The following is a 16,312-nucleotide window of genomic DNA, read 5'->3' as shown; positions in this document are numbered from 1 at the left end:
AGAAAAAGGTCATTTCACAGACCCTAGGCTCTACTAATAAAGAAGAGCCTAGTTATCTTGAAGAGTAATAAAATCATAAGTAACAAAGTCAAAGAGATGCAGTGCATAGAGGTAAGAGTTTATATTTGGGAATCAGTCTACATGAATTCAAATTCTGCCTTCACCACTTATTAGCTGTGTGATTTTTGACATTTACCAAGTCAACCCTGTTACTGGGAAAGAAAGAATTCAAATATTTAGAGAAAAATAAGATATTGTCTGAGAGCCAACATTAATTGCTTGAGAATCTAGAATCTACCACTATTCAAAGAAGGAAAACTGGGCGTTTCAAGGTAAACCCAAGTCTTAGCATCCTGTACAACACTGTTTCTGACCAAGCATTTACTTTACATTAAACATGATCAGTGGATATATTGGTTTTATCAGGTGCCCAATATCTAGAGTCAAGAAGAGGTGGAATAGGCTACTGATGATTGTTTTAAGTCATCAAGTAGGAGAAATATCTTTTTTTTTTTTTTTTTTTTGCTTTTTAGGGCCACACCCATGGCATGTGGAAGTTGCTAGGCTACCAGGTTAAGGGACGAATCAGAGCTACAGCTGCCGGCCTATGCCACAGCCACAGCAGTGCAGGATCCGAGCTGTGTCTGCAACCTACACCACAGCTCACAACAACACCGGATCCTTAACCCAATGAGCAAGGCCAAGGATCGAACACATATCCTCATGGTTCCTAGTCGGGTTCGTTAACCACTGAGCCACAAAGGGACCTCCAGGAGAAATATCCTGAAAATTCACAGTGTGGTTCTGCAGATGCAGTAACTATTCTGAACCAGGAAGCAGTAAGCGATTCTGTTTTTTTTTCCCAAACCAAGTCATGTTAGTTCAGGAACCAAGGGCTGGGAAGAAGGTGCTATTCACAATTACCTAATTACTAGTTACGCTTGGTAAAATTTTTCTTTCTATCCCATCACCTCCAGGCTCTGCTACTGATGTGAAGATAACAGAAAACAGAGGAGTGCTTTCAGTATTTAACGGAAGTGAGGCTTCCACTGGGCCATTTCATACTCCTATGTTACTATGAAGAGAAGAAAAACAAAAAGAGAGAGAGAGTGTATTTTAGCCTGGTTTAATTGATTCTAATTTTCAGGGGAAAACAGGACTGCTGTTGTACAATGGAAGCAGGGAGGAGAATAAACAGAGCACCTTCTCATATTACCAAGTCCAGTGCTAGAAGTTAAAGACTCTGGCAATCTATTCAGGCAGAACCACCAAAAGCTTAGATCCCTCAGGAATGAAAGCTGGAGTGACCCCACTGGGTAAAGAATCCCAGCCAGCTGAGGTGCTAGCAGAGTGCAAAGCAAACAAATGCTTGGTGGAGGAAGAAAGTTATAAATACCAGCTACTGCCTCATGGCCAGTTGCAGAAACAAAGACTAATGCCTCTACCTAGTGTTTCTTCCTTGTTGAGTCAAGGTTTTATTTACACATTTTTATGAAGTCCCTTTTTCTTAAAGAGACTTGTTGGTAATAATTAATGATGCCATGCAGGCCATTAATGGCAGAATTCTGAAGTGGCATTGTGTAAAACTAGAGAGAAGAGACATCACCCAGCGATTCTGGACTTGGAGCCTGACTTTCTCCCAAAAGGGGGAGAAAGAAACACACTTTAAGTTGTATGTGGAGTAGCTACATTATGTTGGGTGAAGGTCTTTTTTAATGTAAATATGTGCAGAAGAACAAATAGGGGTCGCCGAAAGAATAAATCATAATGAATATTTGTCATGTGCTGGCTACAAAACCCCTTCCATTTGGGAGGAAACCTCCTTGCATGAGCCCTGCAGAGAGACATGGCCCACCTCCTGATCCAAAGGCCAAAGGAACCAAGGATGCCCTCCTCCTGCCTCAGCAGCAACAACTGATATGTGCCTCCTCTCAGATATTGAGTGTTGTGCCCAGCTTTTGTACCATCAATGACTGACACAGAGATGAACGTTATGGTACAATGTTCAGTGGCAGGGATGGGGAGTGATAATAGCCTCATTGTCAGTACACTCTCAGCAGCTGAAGTAGGACTGGTGGCAGGGCCCTAACCAGAGCATTTCAGAGGTGAGACCCTCCCTGGGCTTCCACTTCCAGGCCCCTCCTTGTCTCCTACTTTATATCCTTCTAAAAATTCTTTCTCCTTAAATTAGACAGAGTTGTTTTCCATTACTTGCAATCAAGAGCCAAGTGAGACACAATTTTTCACTACTTTAGAAGAGACAGCCACTTCATCAGGGCTAGCCCATCTGAAAGCAGGAAGAGAAGAATGTATGGCTTTGTTAAAAGACCAGTTCTGCCTGCAGCCAGGAACCAAATGCGTCAGAAAGTCAGATAATATTGAGCCAAAATCTCTGGCTCAAGCTAACATAAATGAGAGAAGAGACAAAGGGGAAAACATGGCAGGATTTACATCTGAGACCTGGAAAAGCCTAACCCCATGCCTGTCCAAGCACCAACACTAGTACACGCTGTTTGACAAAGGTGCCAGCTACCTACACACAAGTCTTTATATAACTTCAGGGATTCATGGGTCCTAAAAAATCATCCCTTTCTTGAAGTCCCCAAAACAAATGGCATCATTCAGCAGATAGTAAGTTAACTAAGTGCAAGGATGCTGCCACTAATGGAATCCCCGACTTATGTACAAGTAATTAGACTATTGAATAATTTCTGAAAACAACACAAACCTGAACATTCCACCTAGCAAGACAAAGGAGGGAAAAAAAATCTACAAAGTGAACTTCTGTAAGTGAAGGCACAAACTCAAAAACTGCGTAACTTTCCACATAAATATCTTTTCTTTACAATTGAAGGACTATCCATAAAACAGAGTTTTGCTACAGAGTTTAATACTTGTATTAACTCTTCTTGGTCAGTTTTAAAATACCTTTTTTCCTTTTACAATATCCAAATGAAGGTTTTGTCTTTTCCTCTTCCAGCTCTTTTTTTTTTTTTTTTTTTTTTTTTTTTTTTTTTTTTTGTTCCAAATGGACTAGTGCCCAACCTTGCTAAAGGGAGAATGTCTCCTCTGGAGTCACTGGCTTTCTCAGAGGCAAATAATTCAAGTTTCCTCCGTTAATCTGAATCTACCACCAGAAATAAAGCTTTGCTCCTGGCCAACTATCCCCGCTTAGCCATACTCAGCTGAATTCACTTGAAGCTGCAGCAAGACAGCACAGTGCCCGCAGGCAGTCTCAACTTCAGACACTCCATGTGAGCTCCAGCCTTCCCAGCCCGTCCTCCGTCAGCAGAGTCAGCCAGGTCTCCCAAAGCAAATAAATGGAGTTGACTTAGATTTCCTACCTCTCCTCTCCTCACCAGTCCTCTCAAAACTGTGCACTTCTCTCTGTTCCCTTGGGCAAACCCTCATCATCTCACACATGAATTACAGGTACCCTCAGGCCCCCTGGAACACTGACTCTCTCTGCTCCATCCCAACAGTATGCCTGTGGACTCCACAGGACACCCAAATAACTCTCCTAAAACAAATCATTCTTCTGCTTAAAATTATTCAATGGCTACCCACTGCCTTAGGGAGAAGTCCAAACAACTCAGCATATCCTCAAAGCCATACAGAATTTAGTCCCCTATTGCCAACTGAGTGTAATTTTCGACCCTTCTTGCCTTGTGGTTCCACCTGCACTTCCCCAAAGGTATCACATTTTCTTGTGCCTGAGGTTTTGCCTGGGGGAGGGGAGGGGACTGTGCTTTGAGGGTCTTTTTCTCCATACACTTATTCCCCTAGCTAAATCTATTTCTCCTTGTAAACACAGCTCAGATATTGCCTCTGCTGGAAACCTCTCTTATTACTCAAACTTTAGCACTGCCTATGAAGCTCTGTCAAGGCAATCATTGAGTTCTAATGGCCTGTTTGTCACTATCACCAAGGCAGTGACTGCATGCTTTTCAATATCTGCCTATCTAGTCCCCAGTAAGCAGTAAAGAGCCTCTTAATGAATGAATGATTTATAAACGTGAGGGCTTTTCTATTCCATAAGTAGACACATTTTCTAGGCAGTAAGATAGTCTTCAGTTTTGTTTTTTTGGTTCTGGTCCCAGAGCCTTCAAGTTTTATTTCTATACTATAGTAATCCCTCCTTCCCTCCTTCCTTCCTTCCCTCCCTTCTTTCCTTCCAACATAAGCCAGAAGTAGCCAAGTAGACTGATGAGGGAAAAACATTGTTGAATATAGAAGATAGGCCTATAACATTGTCAAGTTGCACTTTGTTATTTGATAGTAAAGAAATAAGAATCTAAGACCTTTGAAAAGAATGGAGCTTGCTTGACCCAGTGAAAGTTATGACACTGTGCCACAACCAGGGGTTATATAGGTAGAAACTTTGTATATAAACATTCAGCCTAATTTTTTTTTAAGGAAAATTCCTTTTTTGTTTTGGTTTTCTGGAAACCTAAAACGTATATTTGTTGCCCCTGGTTGACCACACATTTCATCTTTTCAGTCTAATGTTTTTGTTGTTGTTGTTTAAAAGCGAGGCCCAAAATTATACACTATTTCTGAGGATAAATCCACATTTATATTGAAAATGCAGAGACCTCCAATGCAGAGACCTCCAATGTCTTCTCTGAGTATTCTTCTGCAATTCAAGTAGGAAGGAAACTTAATAGTGGCTCTTGTAACTTTTCTCTTAAGTCTAAGTAGGAAAATAACTACTCAGTGCAATTAATGACCATGAAACATGTGTGACTATGTCACCAAATTCCATTTTATGAGATTGCTATTTTCACTGACAACCTGATACTGTCTCTTAGAATAAAGTATCTTCAGTAACATATATAATTTGGGAAAACATTTTTTTTAGAATTGTCAATTTTTCAGTATGCTTTAGCTTAAATGATGTGGAAGGGGAAGGCTATTAATGGCGGAGAGTTAATTCATTCTTAAAATATATGTGGTGAATCAATGAAGTTAGAACACAGCCTCACAAATACACAAGAATAAACTCAAAACGACTTAAAGACTTTAATATAACACATGACACCACAGAACTCCTAGAAGAGAACATAGGCAAAACATTCTCTGACATAAATTGTACAAATATTTTAATAAGTCAGTCTCCCAAGCCAATAGAAATAAAAGCAAAAATAAACCAACGAGACCTAATCAAAATTAGAAAGTTTTGCACAGCAAAGGAAACCATAAACAAAAAGACAACCTATGGACTGGGAGAAAATATTTGTAAATGATGCAACCAACAAGGGCTTCATTTCCAAAATGTACAAACAGCTCACGCAACTCAATATCAAATAAACAAACAACCCAATCAAAAAATGGGCGAGAAGACCTAAGCAGACATTTCTTCAAAGAAAACATAGAGACCAACAGACACATGAAAGATGCTCACCATTGCTATCTATGAGAGAAATGCAAATCAAAACTATGGTGAGGTACCATCTCACACTAGTCAGAATGGCCATCACTAAAAAGTCTACAAATAACAGGAGTTCCCTTTATGGCTCAGCAGATTAAGAACCTCAGCGTAGTACCTGTGAGGATTCAGGTTCAATCCCTGGTGTTGCTCAGTGGGTTAAGGACCCAGTGTTGCAGCAAGCTGCAGGGTAGGTCACAGATGCAACTCAGATATGGTGTTATTGTGGCTGTGGTCTAGGCCTCATCTGCAGCTTCAATTCAACCCCTACCATGAGAACTTCCACATGCCACAAGTGTGGCCAGAAAACTGATGATGATAACAATAATAATAATAATAATAATAATAATAAAAGTCTACAAATAACAATTTCTGGAGAGGGTGTGGAGAAAAAAGAACCCTCCTACACTGTTGGTGGGAATGTAATTTGGTGCAGCCACCACAGAAAACAGTACGAAGGTTCCCCAAAAAACTAAAAATAAAGTTGCCAGATGATCCAGCCATCCACAGCTGGGAATATATCCAGACAAAACTATAACTCAAAAAGATACATGCACCCCTATGTTCATAGCAGCACTATTTACAATAGCCAAGACACACTGAAACAACCTAAATGTCCATCAACAGATAAATAGATAAAGATGTGGTATATATGTTCCATGGAATACTACTTTGCCATTAAAAAAATAATGCCATTTGCAGCAACACGGATGGACCTAAAGATTATCATGCTAAGTGACATACATCAAAGACAAATACCGTATGATATCACTTACATGTGGAATCTAAAAAAAGTGACACAAATGAACTTATCTGCAAAACAGAAATAGACTCACAAACATAGAGAACAGTCTGTGGTTGCCAGAGGGAAGTGGGGGAGGGATGAATGGATTGAGAATTTGAGATCAGCAGATGCTAACTATTACACAGAGAATGCATAAACAACAAGGTCTACTGTATATCACAGGGAACTACATTCAATATCCTGTAATAAACCATAATGGAAAATAATGCAAAAAGAGTATGTACATATAACTGAATCACTTTGCTATACAGCAGAAATTAATACAACATTGTAAATCAACTATACTTCAAAAAATAAATTTTAAAAAATACATATGTATGTGGTGAAAGTTACAGATGCAAGAAGACTGTTGAAATTTTGGATTCATTTCATTTATTAAAAAGATCAAATATGACGGGTTTGAAGTTCCCTTTTAGAATCATTCTAAAAACACTATAGCAACAGAAATTCTATTGTCATGTATATTTTTAAAATAACAATTTTCTCTTTTGTGCATTTTGTGAACTATGAGGAAATAAGTGAAAACTGAGTGTCTGGAAGATGCTATCCATATATCCCTTCTAAGTTTTTTAATTTTGTAAAATTTTAATTTTGTATAATTTTTAATTTTGTAAAATTTTTAACAACTAAAATATGTCATTGGAAAAGTATAGGGCATTAATTTTCTGTTTTAATATAAAATATTGATGAAGTTAGGAAATTATGAATGAAAGCATTTGAACCACAATATTGTGAAGGCTCTTTATGGTCAAATCTCAGAGCTGGAAATTTGCTTTTAAAAAAAAAAAATGGTGTTTAAAGGTTCCATTTGTCTTTCAAAGTCCAGTAGTTGCATAAATTTCCATGAGTGTTAATATGAGTTAAGAGCAGATCCTGAAAAGAAGTTTGCTAAAGTATTTTTATTATTTATATTTTGTTTGAGACTAGACGGAAAGTAATAGTCCCCATGAGCCAGTGAGCAATGGTTAAAGTGTTTAATGGGATATGGGAAATCCATTAGTTGTTAATAGTGAGGAGTCCTAAATTCTAATTTCTGCTGTATCTCTTTGTTATGATTCTATTATCCAAACCTGGGAAGGAGAGTTTGATTGAAAGAAGCCTTTACGAAATGGTCCAGTAAGCTGTGTGTGAGGATGAGCTATGATTTCCCTAGTACCCTGCATTATAATTTTATAATTCCTTTATTATAACACCAGACTGCTATCAAATGTGAGAGAACAGTTCCACCCGATGTTCATGCATTTTGATACCATTGGTACCCTAAAAGATGCTGTGGTTTGTCCCATCTGAGGGAAGTTAACAATTCACACAGAAGTTTCACATTACACAGCTTAGGCTAATCGCTCTTCAGGGACTCCATGCATGCTAGAATTTTTATGAAAGATCCGAGCTGCCTAGAGTTGAACTTTCAAAGACCACTGCCATGTTTGGTCCTTTGAACAAACCCTTTTTAAGAGACAAGACAATGGTAATTATTCAGATTTCATTGTTCTGTCTGGCTTAACTGGGAAAAAAAAAAGTTGATTGTCTATTTCGGGTGTTGTCTGAACAAAGGATAATCTTGTGTGAAGTAATATTGTATGACAGTTGCAAATTTCCACAAAGAGTAATTAAACGATATCATGCCAATGATAAGATACAGAGTTTTCATAGTGTTTGTTCTACAATATTGTAAAACTGGTGTTTTAACCATAAAAAAATACCAGAAAAATGAATCCTTTTATCTTTCCTTTGAGTATCTGATAAGTAATGCCATTTCTTTTACTCTCTGGTAGCCCTGAAGAAAAACGTATGGGATCTATGATTCTTCATTTGTATCAGGACATGAAACTCTGGAATCTCAGGAAGGCTCCTACTACATTTCACCTTCAGGACTCAGCCCCAGGCATTAGCTACAACCTCACCATTTCCCCTGATGACTCAGCACTGAAATACCAATGAAAAAGAATATTTATTCAAAGTCCACCATTATAAATCCATCTTAATACCTGGAGCAAATGGCATTGTATTGACCACACAAGCCTCAACTGAGGTAAAGAGCTGCAAGAGGTACTCATGGCAGGCAATACGGCACAGTAGAAGGAACAAAGGCCTGATGATATGTTGGCTTCAGTTCTAGCCAAGATCATTATTTCTTAGCTGTGTAAAAAAGGAAGGGTTATTGCTAATTGGTAGTCAGTTTACCCATCCATTTTATTTCCAATTTTCCAAAACTAATGGTAAAGTTTCAGCCACTTATCACTGTCCTCACGCTCATCATTCTTCCTCCACTCTTTGACTCTCAACACATTACAGATTCCTTACTAAACCAAATACATAAATAAATAAATAAAAATGGATGCACTAGGAAGGATCTTAAAACCTTCTTAGAGAACCTCCAGTTCTGTCTCTAACTTTTCCCTGTGCAAATTATAGTAGGGTATGTGTGTACTTGGAGGTAGTGGCAGAGTACTGGGTTCACAATTTCCTGGGATATTAGTTTTTACTCAAATATCTGGAGAAAGAAACAATTTGAATTACTGAACCTGTAAAAGTTTCACAAACATCACAAGTAATATGAGCAAAGTGTGGCTCTTCCATGGTGTCTGATCTTATATTTCCTTCTGGAAGCCTGAAGAGTAGAACGTTTTCATTACTAGTATTTAATTGAAATAATTAGGTTTGTAATACTTAATAAATTTAAATTATTGTAAATGATACAAATTTTTCACGTTTCAAAACCCTGTGAGAAATATGATAATTTTGCTATAATAGGTATCCTCTGATATAAACATATCATCCCAACTAGCCATCAACCATCAAAATTGGGCTTCTGATATGAAGAGGATAAGGAAGGTCTCTGAGCTGCCACGTCCAGCTGGTGGCTGGAGTACCGTATACAGCTGTATCATCAGGGCTAAATTCAAAATAATTAATAAGCAGTAGAACACAGGCACCAAGGATCTAAATGGATACTGGCCACTACAAAGTTCTGGTGTGTACCAGTGGAGTATCATCACTGGTTTTCAAGTCAAAACAGAGTGAATATGATCATGCTAGTTTCAAGAATGCCAGACCCACTGAGATCTCCAGCTGGAGTTTGTTAACCAGAGAACCACTAGATCTGCAACTGAGCAGGACCCTATGGGGCCTTTGGAGAATAGACCTCCCCATGTCCTTCCCCTGCCTTTTGTTTATAGTAGAACTTTAGTCAAAGAGTAAATTTAATCAGAGAAGTGAGAAAATGCAGAAAGAAAAAAAAAACAGTCAAGCAAGACAAAATAATAATAGTTTAGCCATTAAACAAAGTCAAGGACCTTTAGTTCCTCTTCAAAGGCTATAGATACTATTCTGCGCCACACCCTCTGAGCTGTTTTGCTGATACTGAAACCCGCACCAGGGGGACTGCTACTCACAAGTAAGTAGACCCTAGATGGCTGGGACCAGACGGCTGCTGATGTTAATTTACAATTACCTCACCACCAACTGATCAGAAGAAGAACCTCATCTTTTAAAACCTTCCTTCACCTTGTCTTTTAAAACCTTTACCTGAAAGCTTTCAGGGAGTTCCAGCCTTTTAAGCATTAGCTGCCTGGATTCCTTGCTTGAAAACACTGCACTTTCCTTCACCACAACCTGGTTTCAATTGATTGGCTTTACTACACGTGGGCAAGTGGGCAAGTGGACACAACGTTGGCTCCACAACATATCTGTATAACAAAAAATATTCTAAATTAAAAAAAAAAAATAGTCTAGAGGGCAACTTGAGCTGTCCATACTACAGAGTAATGGCCTCTGAGCCAATTTTCCATACTTAGTGGCCCTTGAATAAAATCAAAATCACGTGTTAAGGAAGGATTTACTGTTAACACCATACAAAAGTTTTCTTTTTGGTATTTTTTTTTTAATTGGCTGTGCCCCTGGCATGTGGAAATTCCTGGGCCAGGGATTAAGCCCATGCCATGGCATGATCTGAGCCGCTGCATGAAAATGCTGAATACTTAACCCACTGTGCCAAGGGAACGGCTGCACTTAGGTTTTCCAGATCTTCCTCCCAGCCTTCCCCAATGAAAGTTGAGGTGCTATTCACCATGGAAAATAAGGAACGGAGAGTTCCTGTGGTGGCTCAGCAGAAATGAATCTGATTAGTATTCATGAGGACGCAGGTTCAATCCCTGGCCTAGCCCAGTGGGTTAAGGATCTAGTGTTGCCATGAGCTGTGGTGTAGGTTGCAGATATGGCTCGGATCCTGCCTTGCTGTTGCTGGGCATAGGCCGGTGGCTGCAGATCTGATTCAACCCCTAGCCTGGGAACCTCCATATGCTGCTGGTGTGGCCCTAAAAAGACAAAAAAAAAAAAAAAAAAAAAAAAAAAAAAAAAAAAAAAAAAAAAAGGTAATTACTAAAACCTTTCGGTATTGGACACTGAGTTCTAGTTACCTGAGTTCCAGAACCCCATTAAATCACTGTGGTCTGACAGTCAGAGTGAGGCTAATTGGACAAGTGCCAAAATGGTGTATCTGCCCAAAGCCAGTGGAACCACAAACCCATCCAATGACTGTTCACTTAGCTTACTAGTGTATACCTGAATGGATGTCTTTGGCCACTGGCAGAATCCCACACTAGTCCCACACTACCTCACTGACCCAGAGTGCAAAGGTTTATGAGAGGAAGGGCCAAATGTGAGATGAGTATTCCTCAAACCAGGGCCTAATACTAATTTCCATAACACATGCAAAGTTTCAGACATTTAACCCAATAGCAATGGATTTCTTGCTCATGTGACAATTCAGTATTGGTTTTCCTCGATGGTGACATTCATTCACACAGTGACCCAGAGATTCAGGATCCTTGTTTCTTAAATCTCAGCCATTCCCCAGAGCATTGTTATCCTCTGAATCTACAGAGGCTGCAAAAGAAGCACAAGACTTCTTAAATGCCTTCCCATGAACATGGGAGCCATGGATTTCCACTTTTGTATCATTAGCTGGAACACAGACACATGGCTGTACCTGACTGACTACAAAGGAAGCTGCTATATAGAATTTAGAAATAATTCTAGAAATAATAATAGAATAATAATTTTGGTGAATAGCCAGTAGTTTGCCACATGGGAGAATTTCAGAGATTTGCATCACATCCCACAGTTCAAAGATGTGCTTTTTCCTAAACCTGTATCAATAGCTTTATTGGCAATTCCTTATGATTGGATGATTGAGGGTGAAAAATTGGTTTTGTTTTCAAATGGTTCTCCAAGATTTTATTTATTTATTATTTTTTTAGGGCCACAGGTGCAGCACATAGAAGTTCCCGGGCAAGGGGGTAGATGGGAGCTACAGCTGCTGACCTACACCACAACAACGCCAGCTCCTAGCCCCATCTTCGACCTACACCACAGCTTGTGGCCACACCACATTCTTAACCCACTGAGCAGAGCCAGGGATGGAACCCACATCCTCATGGATACTAGTCAGGTTCATTTCCACTGAGCCACAACAGGAACTCCGGTTCTTCACGCTTTTAAGCTAGTATAATTTTCTGTTGAAATACGGTTCTGCTTATTTGAGCCCCCGAAAGATAATGGAGAAAGATAATCCTTCCAATGGGCAGTCTTTTGAATTGTACCTCTTATCTGCTCTGCTATATTTTTTCAAAAAAAGCTAACAAGAAAAATTTCTATAGTGATACACAGACACCAGCCAATACTTTGCCCAAATGGAGCTCTGAGAATAGACCAGGGCTAATAATATTTATGTCCCATGTGTCACCACTGTTTAAAAGGTGTTTAGAAAAACTACAGCTACAACAACACAAAGAGCTGTGAAGGGAAGACATCATTAGTTGGTAAGACTTTCTGACTGGCTGCAGAAACAAGGATGATATATAATCCAGAGATTCCCAACTTGAAGCTGAATGAGCTAAATGGTTATCACTTGCTTAGTCTCTACAGCGCTGACAGCACTTTCTGTTTGAGGTAGATTCATTATGTCAACGGAAGGGATTTTTAAATGTTTGCATGAGGTGGAAAATGTAAGCCTCGGTGTGTGTGTGTGTGTGTTTACTGGTAGGGTATTGATAAAATCTTGCGAGCATCTGTTGTTCCCATGTTGAGCTCCTTTCCCAGTTTTATAGTCAATAAAAAGGCTACTTTGGAAAAGTATCTATCTCCCACTCAAAGTAATGAGTGAAGTGTAGGAATAACCCAGCCCATGCCAATTAGATTCCTCCCCTTGGAATCTGAATGTGATGCAGAGATAGACAAGAATAAGGCAGATAAGAATGGCACTAATGAAAAGATGGGTCTGGACCACTGGCTCCTGGGAACCCCAGCAGCCCTCACTGTTACCTTTTCAGACAGGTTGCTTGGAACATGCTTTGATGAAGTAGCTGATACAATATTTTTTTTCCAGTAAGTTATCTGTTTTTGCTTAAGTAGTCAGAATTGAATTGTTTTCTTGGAATCAGATACAATGGGCATATTCTTGTCAAGCTATAGAAGTAGACTGCAGTATTTTTTATTAGTTGTACTCTCACAAATGAGGTCTTATGTGAAATCCAAATGCATCTATTCCCCCTGGCCTTAACGTGTTCCTAAAAACAATGCCACTAAGTGAAAAGTTATTATAAATAAAAACATGAGATTTGTCCATTCCAATCAAATATACATCCAACATTTTTCTTAGACAGATAATATACCAATTGAATAATAAAAACATGTCTATAAAAATAATCAATTTAAAAGTGAATAAATACTGTTTGTGCACATAAAGTAACATAACGAAGTTTTATTATACTCCCAAAGGAGGAAGATTTATGATGGCTGGAAGAAGGAGGGATGAAATATTTTTTGAGAGGTAGAGGAAAGGCAGTTCTTTGAATATTGGGCAGGAATTCAATGTCAGAATCATATGAACTTGACAATTCTCTTTCCCTTGAGACCTTAAGCCTAAAATAACTAACTGATATGGAAGGCTTTGACATAAATGGAAAAGACTGAAATCTTTGGGTAGAAAAATATGTGCTTCAAAACATGAGGAAAGAGTATACATGCACAAGAATGAAGAGTAGCAGAAGGGGACCCATCTTTATTTCTCTTGCTTGGCATTCAGACACAAAGCAAAATATTAGGGTTCGTCCAAATGTAGCATGCATCTAAAATGTGTTCCAGGTAATATTCTCTGACTAAAACTGTTGTGGGAAATAAATGTGTAAGGGTGCCTTTACTTGAAACAGTAATGTTGAAATATAACTCTGCATAGTAGGTTTATTTGGTGGATTTTAGGGGGAAAAGTCATTATACTGGAGGAAAAAAAAGAGTCATTGTCTAAAGAGTGGTATAAGTTTTCAAGAGCTGTTAAGGTCAAACAAAACAAACAAAAAAAAACCTTTAAGGGAAAAAGTGATATGTGAAGCTCAGCTGCACACAGAAGCACTAAAAGCTGAACTGGGGAGACGGCAGTGACTTATGAAGTTTTCTCCCTCTTCCCTCAGTTGCCACCCCAGGCAACCACTTCTAAATCTTTGACCAACCTACCTTCTCAGCCCTGTGAGCGGTAAGTTCTTTCCCCAGTTTCCATCATCCACCATCTGAACTGTCCTACTTGCTGATTCACGAAAAAGCTGTGAATTTGGGGGCCTTCGAGCACTGTTTATGTTCCTCCCTTTCAGTAAATACCTTCATTTTTCTCCTCAAAGTTTAAGAAAATCTTCCCTATTTTTGAATTCTCAGAATATATGTCACCATCTCTAAGACCCGCCTAAAGCAAAAATACTGTCATGTATCATCTCAAAGTATATGATTATACTTCCCTTCCAGTGCTTATCAAATTTCATCATAATTGGTTGTTTATGCGGCTAATTCTTTTGTAAGCTCTTCAGAGCAAGAAATTCTGCCTTATTTGCTTTTGTTTGCCCTGTATCTGCCACAGTGTCTTATTCATTAGAAAGATGATCAATAAATACATGTTGAATCCATGGTCAATAAAACCAAGGGAGAAGAGTTTGACGTAGTCAGTGGTTAGAGTGAAAGATGAAGAGAGTTGAAGGTCCAAGTGGTGCGAAGGTTCATGTTTTGAGGACACGTGCTCCTCAAACATACAGCAATTAAGATTAAATATAAAGGAGAAATTTTTTAAAGATATCCATATTCAAAAAAATATTATAGAACCAAAAGAAAAGTTGATGGGGTAAGTGTAGCTGAAGGCACAGACCTCCTGGGCTTTGATCAGCAAGTACAGACACCCAGTTTAGATGACGCAGAATTTTTCCTGCATGAGGAGAGAGACAGGAGCATAAACTACGTATTTAGTTCTGGTATGAATATAAAGTCTTACAATATCTCTAAAAATAGTAAAATGCTCAAACTTTGTAGTTCAACAATTGTATTTCTGTGCATATATCCAAGAAAACCTTTCAAACGTGCACAGAGATTTTTTCCAAGGCAGCTAAATGTACACGCTCAAGATCAAGACTTTTGGGCTCAAATCCTGGCTCCGTCACCTTTGGTTATATATCATGGACAATAACTCGATCTCTCTGCCTGGATCTTCTCATTTCAAAGATGAGAATAATAAACATATCAGCTTCTTGGGGGTTATTGTGAGGATAAAGTTGTGTTAAACATTTGTAGCCTTAGAATAATGCCTAGCATAGAGTAAGGATTCAAATTTTAGCCATAAAAATTATCATGGAAGCTTTGGTTCTGTTAAAAAGAACAAGACAACAGGTTCTAAATGAAGCCACTTAGATGCTGAGCCCTCCATCACCCAACCAAGGCTTAATTATAGTTTCTGCTCTCCCCAAAACAAAATCTCAAACCAGTTAATCAGAAACACCTGATCAGCACCAGGTAGGTAACCTGCCTGATTGACCGCTACCATCCCCTAAAGGAAAGTAACTATGCAATTAACCAAACTGCTTGCTTTTTTTTTTTTTCCTGCCCCCTCTGGCTATAAAAGTCTTTCGATTAGTACATGTCCTCACAGCTCCTTTTATGTGTTAGATTGGATGTTACCAGATTCAAACTGATTTTTGCTCAAATAAACTCAAAACTTTTCATGTAGCTCAGTTTCTCTTTTAATAGTTTTGCTGTCAGAAGAAGGAACTAGAGACCAGAGAGCCAAAAGGAACACCAAACAAATAGAGGTACCTGTTGAGCCCCTCGAGGGCACTGCTTTCCCTCTGCCTCTGGAGTCCTGAGGAAGTCCCTCTCGGATCCTAGCTTCGACCTTTTGCATCTCTTGGAAAGCAGCTTGAACACAACTGGGTTTAGGGACGGACCTGGTCCGACTTAGAAACTAGCCTGCGTCTGGAATCCGACCGGGTCTGGCGACAGACTGGGTCCAACTTAAGCGGGGCTGGGCCATTGTGAGGGCTCAGGTGAACACAATTTTGGTTTTCAGTTCAATAAGCAGGTGAATATAATCTTGAATTATAGTGGCCTCCATGGAGAATTCTTAACCTAGATAAGCCTTTCCTTTTGCATGGTACCCTAGACGAAAGGGGGTCTCAAGCCAAGAACTCACCATAAAGTGTGGAGGGAAAATTATTTTTCCTCCTTTTCAGTTTCTAGGAACCAGGATGAGATCCACTGGGACACTCCACTCACTCCAGAGCTTGCCAGTGGGACCCTGGAAAAGCTGGTGGAAGCTGGAAAAAGCTGAGGATTCTCATCAAAGACAGCTCTCCCAGATCTCTATCTGTGGTGCCCGCTCAAAAGAGGGAGGTAAAACTTCACACTGTCCCTTCCTTTCAGATTTGCAGGCAAGAAAAAAAAAGTGTAAGAACTACATTTTTGGCAACATGGATGGGACTAGATGCTCTCATATTAAGTGAAGTCAGAAAGAAAAAGACAAATACCATATGATAGTACATATCTGGACTCTCATATACAGCACAAATGAACCTTTCCACAGAAAAGAAACTCATGGTCTTGGAGAACAGACTTGTGGCTGCCAAGGGGGGCGGGGGCAGTGGGATGGACTGGGAGTCTGGAGTTAATAGATGCTAACTATTGCATTTGGAGTGGATAAGCAATGAGATCCTGCTGTATACCACAGGGAACCATATCCAGTCACTTGTGATGGAACATGATGTGAAAAA

Source organism: Sus scrofa, chromosome 2, assembly GCF_000003025.6.
Source record: "Sus scrofa isolate TJ Tabasco breed Duroc chromosome 2, Sscrofa11.1, whole genome shotgun sequence".
NCBI lineage: Eukaryota > Metazoa > Chordata > Mammalia > Artiodactyla > Suidae > Sus > Sus scrofa.
Note: the sequence above shows the minus strand (reverse complement) of the source record.